The following is a 12,717-nucleotide window of genomic DNA, read 5'->3' as shown; positions in this document are numbered from 1 at the left end:
CATCAAATAACTAAGTGACACCCCTTTTAAGTATTTTTATACTTCAGCTTGCGTACCATATTTTATTCAGAACCCCCCCCCCCCAACTATACCTTATCACTTCATTATCAATAAACAAAATACAACAAGTCATTTGCACCCAAAGCCTATGACTTTACATTCAACATGCTGGAAAGTTAATGTGTACAAAATGATTCCTTGACAGGGAAATTAGAATTCAGTTTATGCCGTATAACAGCAGTTTGTAAATTTTATGACATAAAAAGAAAATTCCAGGTTTTTGGGGCATTTTTACATCCATATGTATGTACATGTACATATACATGGATGTGAGAGCAATCATTGCATTGGGGGGGGGGGGGGGGTATGACAGTGTCACATGCAAAGTTCCAGGCTTGGGTGGCTAAGGTGATTGGGTTCACATGCCTGTACATTACATGTATTTCTCAACATTAAACCACTAATTTTTTTATGTTATCACAATTTACTGGTGACCTTAGACATTGCTTTCATAAAAAACATACTTTCATTGAACATCACCAGTATACTCACTTTGTCGACAGCAGTGATATAAGCACCATGTTTTAATAACAACTCTGCAACAGGTGTATGTCCATTATCTGCAGCATAATGTAATGGAGTTCTCTGACCCTGGAAAACAAAATATAATGAACAGTACATTGTACAACATGAATATCTAATGCATGTTGTAGATGATTTGGTCAGTACAAACATGATTTATTCATTTATCATTGTATAAATCTAGGTCATGTCATGCAATGACTGAATAAGCTTGTAATACCTGGTTCATTGACCTGTACTCGTACTCAGAACAGAAACAGTACATAATTCCAACATTTTGTATTGCCCCATTCACTTTCTCACATGAGAAAATGCACTACAAGTTTTCATGATTTTTCTATTCATAGGAGTAATCATGACTATTATCTTAATATTGGGCATCAACTTGGCCGATGGTAGATTTGTAATAAATGAGTAAGTATAATTAATTTTCTGACAACTAAAGGAGAACTATGGATTTATTATTAGTATGTACATCTTTCAACAAGATTGAACGCAAGGGAAAGTTCAATGATCAGAAAAATGAAAAAAATATTGAAAAAGCAAGCTGCTCTCTGATTGGTCTGACATTTAGGTTGGGTAGCCAATAATGAGATTAATTGACAGCTGACAGATTGGGCGAACATGGCACTCAATACCATACATGTGACATGGACAACTTGGGCCATCTGAATATGCATTATTCAAGTTGTGTGTGTGCTTTCAATTAGTACAGGCCACATTAATTGTAATGGAGGTGAATCTTGTCATAAAGGACATTTATCGATCAATCGAGAAAATATGATAACATTCTGAATTACAAGATGTTCAGCTCTGATAAATCATGATTGAAACTCAGAAACTCTGACTCGGCTCTGTGTGGCAACTCAAGCCTTTTTTGTTATGATACCAACTGAGAACTAGTTATCCACAATTTTGGATTGGGTAAGAAACACAAGCTAGATAAAATACCCTGTATATATTCTTTGATTTAAAGTTGCATTCACATATACCATATTCTGTATAAAATCTTTGACCTTCACTGTAAGTATCATATTAAAACATTTTGCATTTCATATGGTTTATTAGATATCTTATTAAACAGAACTCTAAAATCAAATTCAGAGGTGCCTCTTACAATGAACAAAAATTTGGTTTTATTTAGTGATTAGACACCACGTCATTAGCTGTACTATACAAATTACCTTGTTTTACACAACAGTTTTATCAGGGCCCAGAAACTTGAGCCAGTAAAAATTGTCTAAAGCCTTGCAAAAAAAATGTTTCTAGCCAAATTTGAAATGGGTGTCAAAAGTTCTCTTGAAGAAATGAAACATGCATAAATTTTATTAGATTTCTTGGCCTTAGATTTAGTGCTTTTAGAATGTTCTGCATGGTACAGATATTTGTTCACATATGTCTTTAATATAAATAAGTTGTCTGTAGTTTGACAATTCTTTCTAAAATTAAACTGCTGCTTTGATAATAGGTTATTCATATCTAAGTATGATATTAGCCTAGTGTTTAAAATGTTTGTGAATAGTTTTCCACGGCAGCTTAAGATAGCATTACCTCTGTAGTACGTGTATACTGGATTATGTTTTAAACTGGATTAATTTATTGGCATTATTATACTTGTACCGGTATTCCATGATTCAGGCAATGATATTGAATAGTCTTTGTAAAGCAGTAGTAAGATATTGTGTCCTACTTTTTAACATATTATAGAAGATGAGTAATTTTAGTACTGATACTGACTGCAAGAATATGCAAATGAGACAGTACTTTGATAATTTATTTGTTTTTCATGTTACAATGCAAATTAGTCACGTGCCAGTGCACTTTTTTTATTTCGGCGCAAAATATGCAAACTTCATTCATTTTAAATTATGGACTTGGGCGTTCAAGAAAATAGTTCGTCAATCAACATACACTGAAATAAAAGAGGTAATAGATGATGATGACGATGAGGAAGATGGTATAATTGCTTTCATCTGGATGATGGAAGTCAACAATCTGGCTGGTACACAAAAAATAAAAAAAATTAGAGAAATGAAGACAAAACAGGAAGTATCTCTATTTAGTATAGTATAATATGAATGAAGATGTGGAAATGCAACTGACTGAGGAAAGCACTAGGTATGACCAAAGAACATGAGAATGCAATGTTCAAAGCTGGTCAACTCAATTCTCAAATTTAGCCACTTTGCTACACAGCGCCAAACTGCACGGTCTGAGAGTTAACGAACACTTACAAATGAAATGAGATTGATGTATTCATTTTAGGCGCTGACAAGGAAGGTAGTGAGTATTTGATGTACTACAAATGCCTGACAAAACAAAATGACATGAATCAGGGGACAACCTTTTTTCTCTCTATGCATGTCACATGACAGCTGATATATCCTTTTTGCATCCATGCAGTCTATGGGAGTGAACTGCTGAACAATTATCATTTTAGAGATACCAATATTGATGGGAATATGTACATTTTAAATGCTGTTGTTTCACATGATTTTTTGTATTATGATTTGAATAAACTATAAATATTGAAATGTATAGTATTAATTGTTTGAAATCATAATCAACATAAAATATAAAAGTGATATTAACTTGTTAATGCACAACTAAATTGGCAAAAAAATCCACATTGTCTAAAATGACAAGTATTGACCAGCAATGACAAATGAACAATATATTGGCAGAGACACAAAACATATACAACCCCAGACAGCATCAACAGTGTTACCCTTGGCAATATTGACAAAAAAAAAACAATGGCATATCATTAGATAAGCAACCTGAAAGAGCAAATCTTTTTCACAGCATGATTCTCTATTTGTCCCATCACAGCGCCATAAACATCCAGTAATCCACTCGAATAGTAATTGAAGAAACACATTATTACTTTATTGGTAATTTTTTACAAATTGTATTGATTTTCTAATTTAGCCAAAGATTGTTCTCACTGCAGATGAATTCCGGGGATGTATTTATTTGCATATTTCTTCATTTATGCTTTAAAGTGGTCACAGGCTCCTTGCAAAGCGTTAATTAGATCAAGCGAAATTTTAATTTTGGGTTTGGCATCATCAATATTTTGGTCATGACCACCATCCCTTGGGTAGGTAACAAGTTGTGATAATGCCCTCACAAACATGTGTTATTATTTAAATTGTCACTTTTTGTGTTGTAGGCAATAAAAAAAAGTATGGTGGTCACATAACAAATCAATATGTTTAGAGGTTGTTTTGTCAATTTTAGAAGCTAGGTTAGAACCAATGTTTACCAAATTGTAGAAGACTTCAGTGATTTTTCTAGGATTTGAGCAAATAAGTTTGGCACCACCAGCGTGACGTTTCAGCCTGTCTGGGAGTGACTTATTTCCCTGCTTATTACCAATCAAGTCATTGATGATTCCCATGTTTCACCTATGGTATTTGGAAAACTGTTCTGAGTAGTAGCATTTTTCTGCCTTTTCAGGAATTAACAGTTGTCAGTACATTACTATATTTGCAACCTTTTTATATAATTTATGTTTTGCTTTTAAATAATACATTTTTGATTGCTGACGTAAACCCAGGTTAAGAAACTCATTTATGGTAGTTTGCTACCATTAAAAAAATACTCCGAAATCCTCAAAATCCAGCAAAAGGGGTTGGGTTTAATATTGTAATATTCAGAATTCTGAAATTAAAACTATAAGGTCACTAATTTCTCAAAAAAAACGACCTTGAAAATTGATCAAAAGTGCATTTTTTGAATAGTATACAATTGGTCACGATGGCAGAAATTTTATTCAGTCACCTATGCTAAAAAAAATATATATATAGTGCTATGAGGACATCACAAAAATGGGAGAATTTTGAATATTTCTACAAGTGGTCCATGGAATAATATGCGTAAATTTTTCACCACCTGACTTTCTCACCTAAATTTGTTTGCCCATTTTTATTACATTCTTCAATATTTCTAGAATTGAATCCTAATTTTGTGGGCAACAGACACAAATTTGAGTTAATTTTCAGTTTTTCACTCACAAAATTTGGCTACTTTTGTCCCCATCTTCTAAAGAAAAGAGCAGACTATAAACAGGACTATGTCATTAATAAACTTGTGATGATAAGACAGAACTGGTGGTGGAATCCTATGGAAAATGTTCAAAAATGATCAGTTTTTAGATTATTTTGCACATGTTTTCTTGGAAATACATCCTTCTTTCTCTGTAAAAATGGTAAAAATGAATAAGCAGCCAGGAAGTAAATACTTTCAAATATTCTATTTGTTGGATCTGAAATATCGGTACTAATAACATCAGCTTGAGTACAACACAAATTAATATTAGAATAAATTATTCACTGATAAGTGGTTTGATTTTCTCATCAGCCATGATGTATTTATTATTAAACCAACATAATAAATCTGTTTTGAAACAATGTGCCCTTGCTGGAAGTGTTCTATTAGACAATGATCTGACATAAATAACAGTCTCGTTAGAATTAAAATGTCCACTGGATTGTTGCATTTGCATAAGTCAATTCTTAGCTGACCATTTCAGCAATAAGTGGGTCATCATCGGTACTTTAATAATAAAATCTTTATTCATCAATAATTTAAATGGTATTGATAACATCACTAAAATTATGATCAAAGAAAGCTTAGAAAGAACTCCTGTGTGCTGAGAGTATTGAAGACGCATTACAAATTAATTCAAAATTACTAGTACACGAGATATTGATGGAAAAGCTGAAAACTAATTATGTAGATCAGGTAACTAATATGAACAGAACAAAAAAATTATGAATTATTATGCTAATTAGAGAATTAATATGAACAAATTTTAACCCAACATTAATCACGTCTGTCTATTGTCCTAGAGCATTTATGTACCAAATTTTATTCAAATGTGATGATCAGTAATTGAGATATCAGTGTTAATTAATTATGTTAATTAGGTGATTAATAAGTATAAATATTTACCAAAAACTGATTGGGTCTCTGCATAGTTCCTTTTAAAAGTTTAGGCGAGGATGCCAAACACGAGGAATTCACTTGCATCGCCAATTCGGGTGCCAGCGTGGTTGATTATACTATTATGTCCTCTATTTTGTTTACAATATTGTCCACTTTTGCAGTTGGTATTCGTACGAAATCCGATCACCTTCCCTTGTTTATTTCATTAAATGCCAGTGTACCAAATGTGACTACCACTCAGAATGAAACAAATGAATTAGTTTTAAAACGTTACGTTTGGTCACTGAGTAAAGAACACGTTTTTTCTCACAAACTCAAATCTAGTTTAGTTGACAAAGGTCTTGACAGCTTTATTTCCGACCCTAATTATGAAATTTTTAATTTTGTTGATAATCTGAGTAATATCTTTATGAGGACAGCTGATTTGTGTGGAATGGGTCGACGGGCACCCGAAAACGTATCACAGTATCCTAGTCAGCCATCTTGGTTTGACAACGAGTGTAAAGCTTTGAAGTATGGAAAGTATAAATTGTTGAGAAATTTTCGAGTTGATAATAGCATTGATTCGCTTAATTTGTATAAAGCCGCGAAAAGAAATTTCAACCTTGTGTGTAGAGAGAAAAAACGTGCCTTTTTCTGTGAAAAAAGGATTGAATTGGAATTGGGATTGAAAGATTCAAAAAAGTTCTGGAGCATTTTGCGACGTTTATCATCCATACCTGTTAGTATTAACTCTATCCAACCTGATGAGTGGTTTGATTATTTTAGTAAATTATTTACTCCCTGTGATTCACCAGGACAGGATGATTTCCCTTCTTCTGACGAGTTTTTAAATTTAATTAACAGTGTTGATATTTCTTTTAGAGTAGAGTCGGAAGCAAACTGCGAGTTTTTAAATAGTCCGATATTGGGTGAAGAAATTATAGTAGCGGTTCGCAAGTTAAAATATGGCAAATCACCCGGACCGGATGGATTACTAGGGGAATTTTTTAAATCGAATATAGATTATCTTTTGCCGTACTTAATTGTGCTATTTAACAGATTATTTGATTTAAGTATTTTTCCTCAGCAGTGGTCAAGGGCTATCATTGTACCACTTCACAAAAACGGTTCACTAAACAGACCCGATAATTACAGGGGAATATCTCTACTAAGTATATTTAGCAAAATATTCACGTCTATTTTAAACCGACGTCTCGGGTTCTGGTCGGAGGCCTTCGGAAAAATTGACGAATCACAGGCTGGTTTTCTTGTTGGTTATTCAACTGTTGATAGTATCTTCATTTTACAGTGCGTTATTCAAAAATATCTGTCTAAAAAACGTGGAAAATTTTACTGTGCATTTGTCGATTTTTCCAAGGCCTTCGACACGGTTGAACGCCAACGATTGTGGTATATTCTGCTGAGGGGTGGTGTTACAGGTAAAATGTTCAAAATGCTTTATGCTATGTACAAAGATGTCAAGTCGTGCGTGCGCACATCTATTACTAGTTGAGTTGAGTATTTTAACTGCCCAACCGGTGTGCGTCAGGGTTGTATGCTTAGTCCCTTTTTGTTTTCCTTTTTTATAAATGAATTGGCACACAAGATGCATTCTGGGGTTCAGAGGGGCATACAACTTTCACCGGATTTGGTTGAAATTATGTGCTTGCTTTTTGCAGATGATGTCGCTTTATTCTCTGACACTGTCATTGGCTTACAGCGACACTTTAACACATTGAGTTCTTATTGTAATAAGTGGAAACTAATTGTAAATTTATCTAAAACTAAAGTGATTGTATTCAAAGCTGGGGATAAACTTTCAAAAAATGAGGAATGGACTTACGATGGGGAACAAATCGAAGTGGTGCCATATTATAAATATTTAGGTGTTATTTTTTCAAACCGACTTTCTTGGTCTGAAGCAACAAAAATATTATCACAACAGGCAAAGAAGGCATTTTTCAATATTACCAGGGTTACAAAAATTACTGGTATGTTATCCTTTGATGTATTTTTTAAAATGTTTGACACTATGGTGTTACCAATATTAACTTATGGTTCCGAGGTATGGGGCTTTGAAAATCATTTATGTTTGGAACGTGTACAATCTCTAGCCTGTCGTTATTTTTTGGGTATCTCCTGCAATGCTCCAAATGTTGCAGTATTGGGTGAGTGTGGCATATTTCCTATTTATTTTCACATGGCATTAAAATGCATTAGGTATTGGACAAAATTATTAAAAATGCCAGAAACCTGTTACCCAAAGAAATGCTACCTTATGTTATATAATATTGAAAAACCCAATCTTAGATCCAGGTTAACCTGGGTTAGTCATGTTAAAAATATGTTATTTTTATGTAATTTAGATGATGTTTGGGAATCACAAACTGTCAATAACGTAAATGTGTTTTTGCGCATTTTTAAGAAAAAAATGAAACAAGTTTTATATACTGATTGGTTCAGCCAGGTATGTATGTACTTTAGAGAAACTGACATTTTATAAGGAATTTAAATTTTCATTGGAACCTGAAAAGTATTTATTTTGTGTGAAAGTGCATTCTCATGTTCAAATGTTGGCTCGACTCCGCTGTTCATGCCACTATCTTCGTATTGAGACAGATAGAAAAAATAATGTAGATAGGAGTGAACGCATTTGCTTGCTTTGTAACAGTAACAACATTGAAAATGAATACCATTTTTTACTTATTTGTTAATCTAAGAATAAAGTATATTCCTGCTAACTTTTTTAATCCCCCAACAGTCAGTAAATATTACAAATTAATGGGTACAAAAAATACAGATCTTCTTCAAAGACTGGGAGCCTTTACTTTTCACGCAATGAAATTGCGAAAAGAGCTACAAGTATTGTCAATTGTTTAAAAATTGTAATTTTATTTTCAAATATAAATAATGTATGTAGATATTATGGGCCGATGGCCTTCTATTATAAATAAAGACCATATATACAATTAAAAGTTTCATTAAAACCCAATTCGTGGTTCTTTATATTTCAGTGGAACATTATGCAAATTAGGTAAATAATATTAAATTAAAACTAATCAGGTCTCTGCATAGTCCTAGAAGATCTATGTAGCAAGTCTCATTGAAATGTGATGATTAGTACTCGAGATATCAGTGGAAAAGCCGAAAATTGATTAATCATTATGCAAATTAGGTAATTAATATTGCACAGATTTTTATCCAAAACTAATCAAATCAAATCTGCGCATTAGTTTGGAGCATCTATGTGCCAAGTTTCAACAAAATCCAATGAGTGGTTCTTTAGATATCAGTGGAACAGTCATGGAACAGCTAAAATCAGCTAATTATCATGTAAATTAGGTAATTAATATGCATGGATTTTTACCAAAACCTAATCAAATCTGCGCATTCTCCCAGAGCATCTATGCACCAAGTTTCATCAAAAATCAATGTATGGTTCTTGAGATATCAGGGGAACAGACACACACACACAGACACACTAACTGCAAAGACTCCCTTTTTGTGCTTCGCACACGGGAGTCAAAAAGTAATGACACTCTCAAGAATAATGATGATAGTAAAGCATAAAAGTATGTTGATTGGGTGATAAGGAAATCAGAAAATAGCTTAGAGCTAGTTGAATCTTATTTTTTGAAAATGAGGGCTATTTGCATTAGTCATTAAAAATTAACATTTAAGGCATTTGGGTGAAAAAAATTTGCCTGCTTTGAACGATTTTAGCCAATATCAAAACAAACCACCCTTTTGTCAATAATGATTTAGTTGCTGAACAGCACTTTCATCTAATGACTAGAATATTGGATATTTTAAAAACATTGCACAATATTGGCTCTTGTAAAGGGGTGATTTTGGAGAAAGGAAAAAATTAAATATGCCGACTGAATACCTATCATGATAAGTACATGATTTCGGCATATGTCGACTGGATACCCTTCATGATGAGAACATAATTTTGGCATATGCCAACTGGATACCTTTCATGATGAGAACATGATTTCGGCATATGCCAACTGGATACCGTTCATGATGAGAACATAATTTTGGCATATGCCAACTGGATACCTTTCATGATGAGAACATGATTTCGGCATATGCCAACTGGATACCCTTCATGATGAGAACATAATTTTGGCATATGCCAACTGGATACCTTTCATGATGAGAACATGATTTCGGCATATGCCAACTGGATACCGTTCATGATGAGAACATGATTTCGGCATATGCCAACTGGATACCGTTCATGATGAGAACATAATTTTGGCATATGCCAACTGGATACCTTTCATGATGAGAACATGATTTTGGCATATGCCAACTGGATGCCCTTCATGATGAGAACATAATTTTGGCATATGCCAACTGGATACCCTTCATGATGAGAACATAATTTTGGCATATGCTAACTGGATACCTTTCATGATGAGAACATAATTTTGGCATATGCCAACTGGATACCCTTCATGATGAGAACATAATTTTGGCATATGCTAACTGGATACCTTTCATGATGAGAACATGATTTCGCCATATGTCGACTGGATACCCTCCATGATGAGCACATGATTTCAGCATATGCCGACTGGATACCCTTAATGATGAGAACATGATTTCGCCATATGCCAACTGGATACCCTTCATGATGGGAACATAATTTTGGCATATGTCGACTGGATACCCTCCATGATGAGCACATGATTTCGGCATATGCCGACTGGATACCCTTAATGATGAGCCGATAAATCTAAGCCAGGCCACGAAATACTAGTAAGGCGTCTTTTGCAATAAAAGTGTTATAATCACAGTCCATCTTGACACTTTCCTATCGTTAACACGTTAATTATTATGTGAGACTGAAATCAACTACGAAATATAAACACTGAGACTATTGATCACCTTGACCATGAACTATACTGTGATTTATGATGAAATTTATGTTATTATCACAGACTCACTTTCAATTTATCAAAAAACATTGGGTATGATTCTGTGGTCTAGGAGTGGGGTGTTTGTGAAGAATTCACTAGACTTTTAGTTTAGTAGAAATATGTGGGCAAAAGGTTTAACGTTCTAACCATTGTTAAGTCATGATTTAGTATAGGTTACTGTAAGTAATTTATCTTGAAACACGGTGCATTGTGGGGCTTAGATTTAGAGGAAAATGTTAAATAAATAAAACTCTTTTTTTTAAATAAAATTGCCAGCATTCAACCATCTCGAATTGGGTCATCAAATGAGTGTACATACATGTGACATGTGTGAAATTGTAACATCATTAAGCCAGGCATATATCTGGATATATAGGTAGAGATTCACAGAGGTAAATCTATCCTCATTTTTTGATTCCAATTAAATGGTATTTTACAATGTGGTCATATGTAACTGCATTGTTTTTATGAAATCGAAATCGATGGGGTGGGTACTCAAAGTCAGATCGGGTACAACTGCTGAGGTATTGCCTTTCAAAAAAACGCTAAACACGAACTTACTTTTGTAAAATTATACCCTTGTTCAAGTGCAGAAACTTAAAATAGATACCCTACATGTATATACGGTACATACTAAAATCATACTGTTTCCAAGTCAAGGTAACATGAATTCATGAAATTCTTTTTTCACACTTGACTATTCTAACACTGTACATGCGTCAAATAACTAAGTGACACCCCTTTTAAGAGTTGTTATACTTCAGCTTGCGTACTATATTTTATTCAGAACCCCCCGACTATACCTTATCACTTCATTATCAATAAACATGAAATACCAACAAATCATTTGCACCCAAAGCCCATGACTTTACATTAAACATGCAGGGAAGTTAATGTGTACAAAATGATTCCTTGACAGGGAAATTATAATTCAGCAGTTTGTGAATAATAGGACATAAAAATAAAATTCAAGGTTTTTGGACCTTTTTTACATCCATATGCATGTACATATACATGGTTGTGAGAGCAATGATTGTATGGGGAGGGGGGTATGACATTGTCACATGCAAAGTTCCAGGTTTGGGTGGCTTAGGTGATTGGGTACACATGCCTGCACATTATTTCTCAACATTAAACCATTAATTTTTTTATGTTATAACAATTTACTTGTGACCTTAGACATTGCTTTCACAAAAAAACATACATTCATTGAACATCACCAGTATACTCACTTTGTCGACAGCAGTGATATCAGCACCATGTTTTAATAACAACTCTGCAACAGGTGTATGTCCATTATCTGCAGCATAATGTAATGGAGTATTCTGACCCTGGAAAACAAATATAATGAAGAGTACAACATGAATATCTAATGCATGCTGTCGATGATTTGGTCAGTAAAACATTCATGATTTATTCATTTATCATTGTAGAAATCTAGGTCATGTAATGCAATGACTGAATAAGTTACGTAATACCTGGTTCATTGACCTGTACTCGTACTCACAACAGAAACAGTACATATTTCCAACATTTTGTATTGCCCCATTCACTTGCACACATGAGAAAATGCACTACAAGTTTTCATGATTTTTCTATTCATAGGAGTAATAATGACTATTATCTTAATTCATTTATGTTGGGCATCAACTTGGCGAATGGTACGTTGGGAATAAAGAAAGAAACCATGTGTAATTATAATTAATTTTCTGGCAACTAAAGGAGAACTATGGATATATTATTGGAGAAAGTTTAATGACCAGGAAAATGAAAAAATATCAAGAAAGCAAGCTACTCTCTGATTGGTCTGACATTTGGGTTGGATAGCCAATCTTGAGATTAATTGGCAGCTGACAGATTGGGTGAATAGGGCACCCAATATCATACATGTGACATGAACAACTTGGGCCATCTGAATATAATAATGATAATAATATTTTTTATTCAACGCGAAAATCTACCATGGTTGTAAAACAAAAACAAAAACAGAAATAATACCGGTACTTCACGCAACTAATATCACAAGTAGCACATTAAATACATATAATTATAGAACGAGGAAAAAACATAAGCTAATGTTATTGTTTAGGACAAGACAAAACTGAAATACAGTTAACTCCACCAAAATCATGAATAAAACATTGAATAAATGTAACTAAGAATGGAAGAAAAAACATGGAAATTAGTAAAACAATAAAACTACTAAGCTACTAAATATGCCATTGCATTAAAACTACCTGCAGACTAATTTGATGGAGTTGCTATGTTT

General features: G+C 33.6%; 1 protein-coding gene across 1 annotated transcript in view; it reads right to left on the bottom strand.

Moving 5' to 3' along the window:
* Window positions 1-11,771, bottom strand: part of LOC102800992 (death-associated protein kinase 1-like) — an 84,726-nt gene extending 72,955 nt beyond the window's left edge. The window contains exons 1-2 of the mRNA XM_085494507.1: window positions 11,681-11,771; window positions 553-651 (exon numbers count right to left, since the gene is read on the bottom strand). The gene's annotated coding sequence lies outside the window, so the exon portion shown is untranslated. The remainder of the gene's footprint in view (window positions 1-552; window positions 652-11,680) is intronic.
* Between the last annotated feature and the right edge of the window lie 946 nt (window positions 11,772-12,717).

The sequence above is a fragment of the Saccoglossus kowalevskii genome, chromosome 20, assembly GCF_978046115.1.
Source record: "Saccoglossus kowalevskii chromosome 20, keSacKowa6.1, whole genome shotgun sequence".
NCBI lineage: Eukaryota > Metazoa > Hemichordata > Enteropneusta > Harrimaniidae > Saccoglossus > Saccoglossus kowalevskii.
This window is presented reverse-complemented; position numbering and strand designations above follow the sequence as displayed.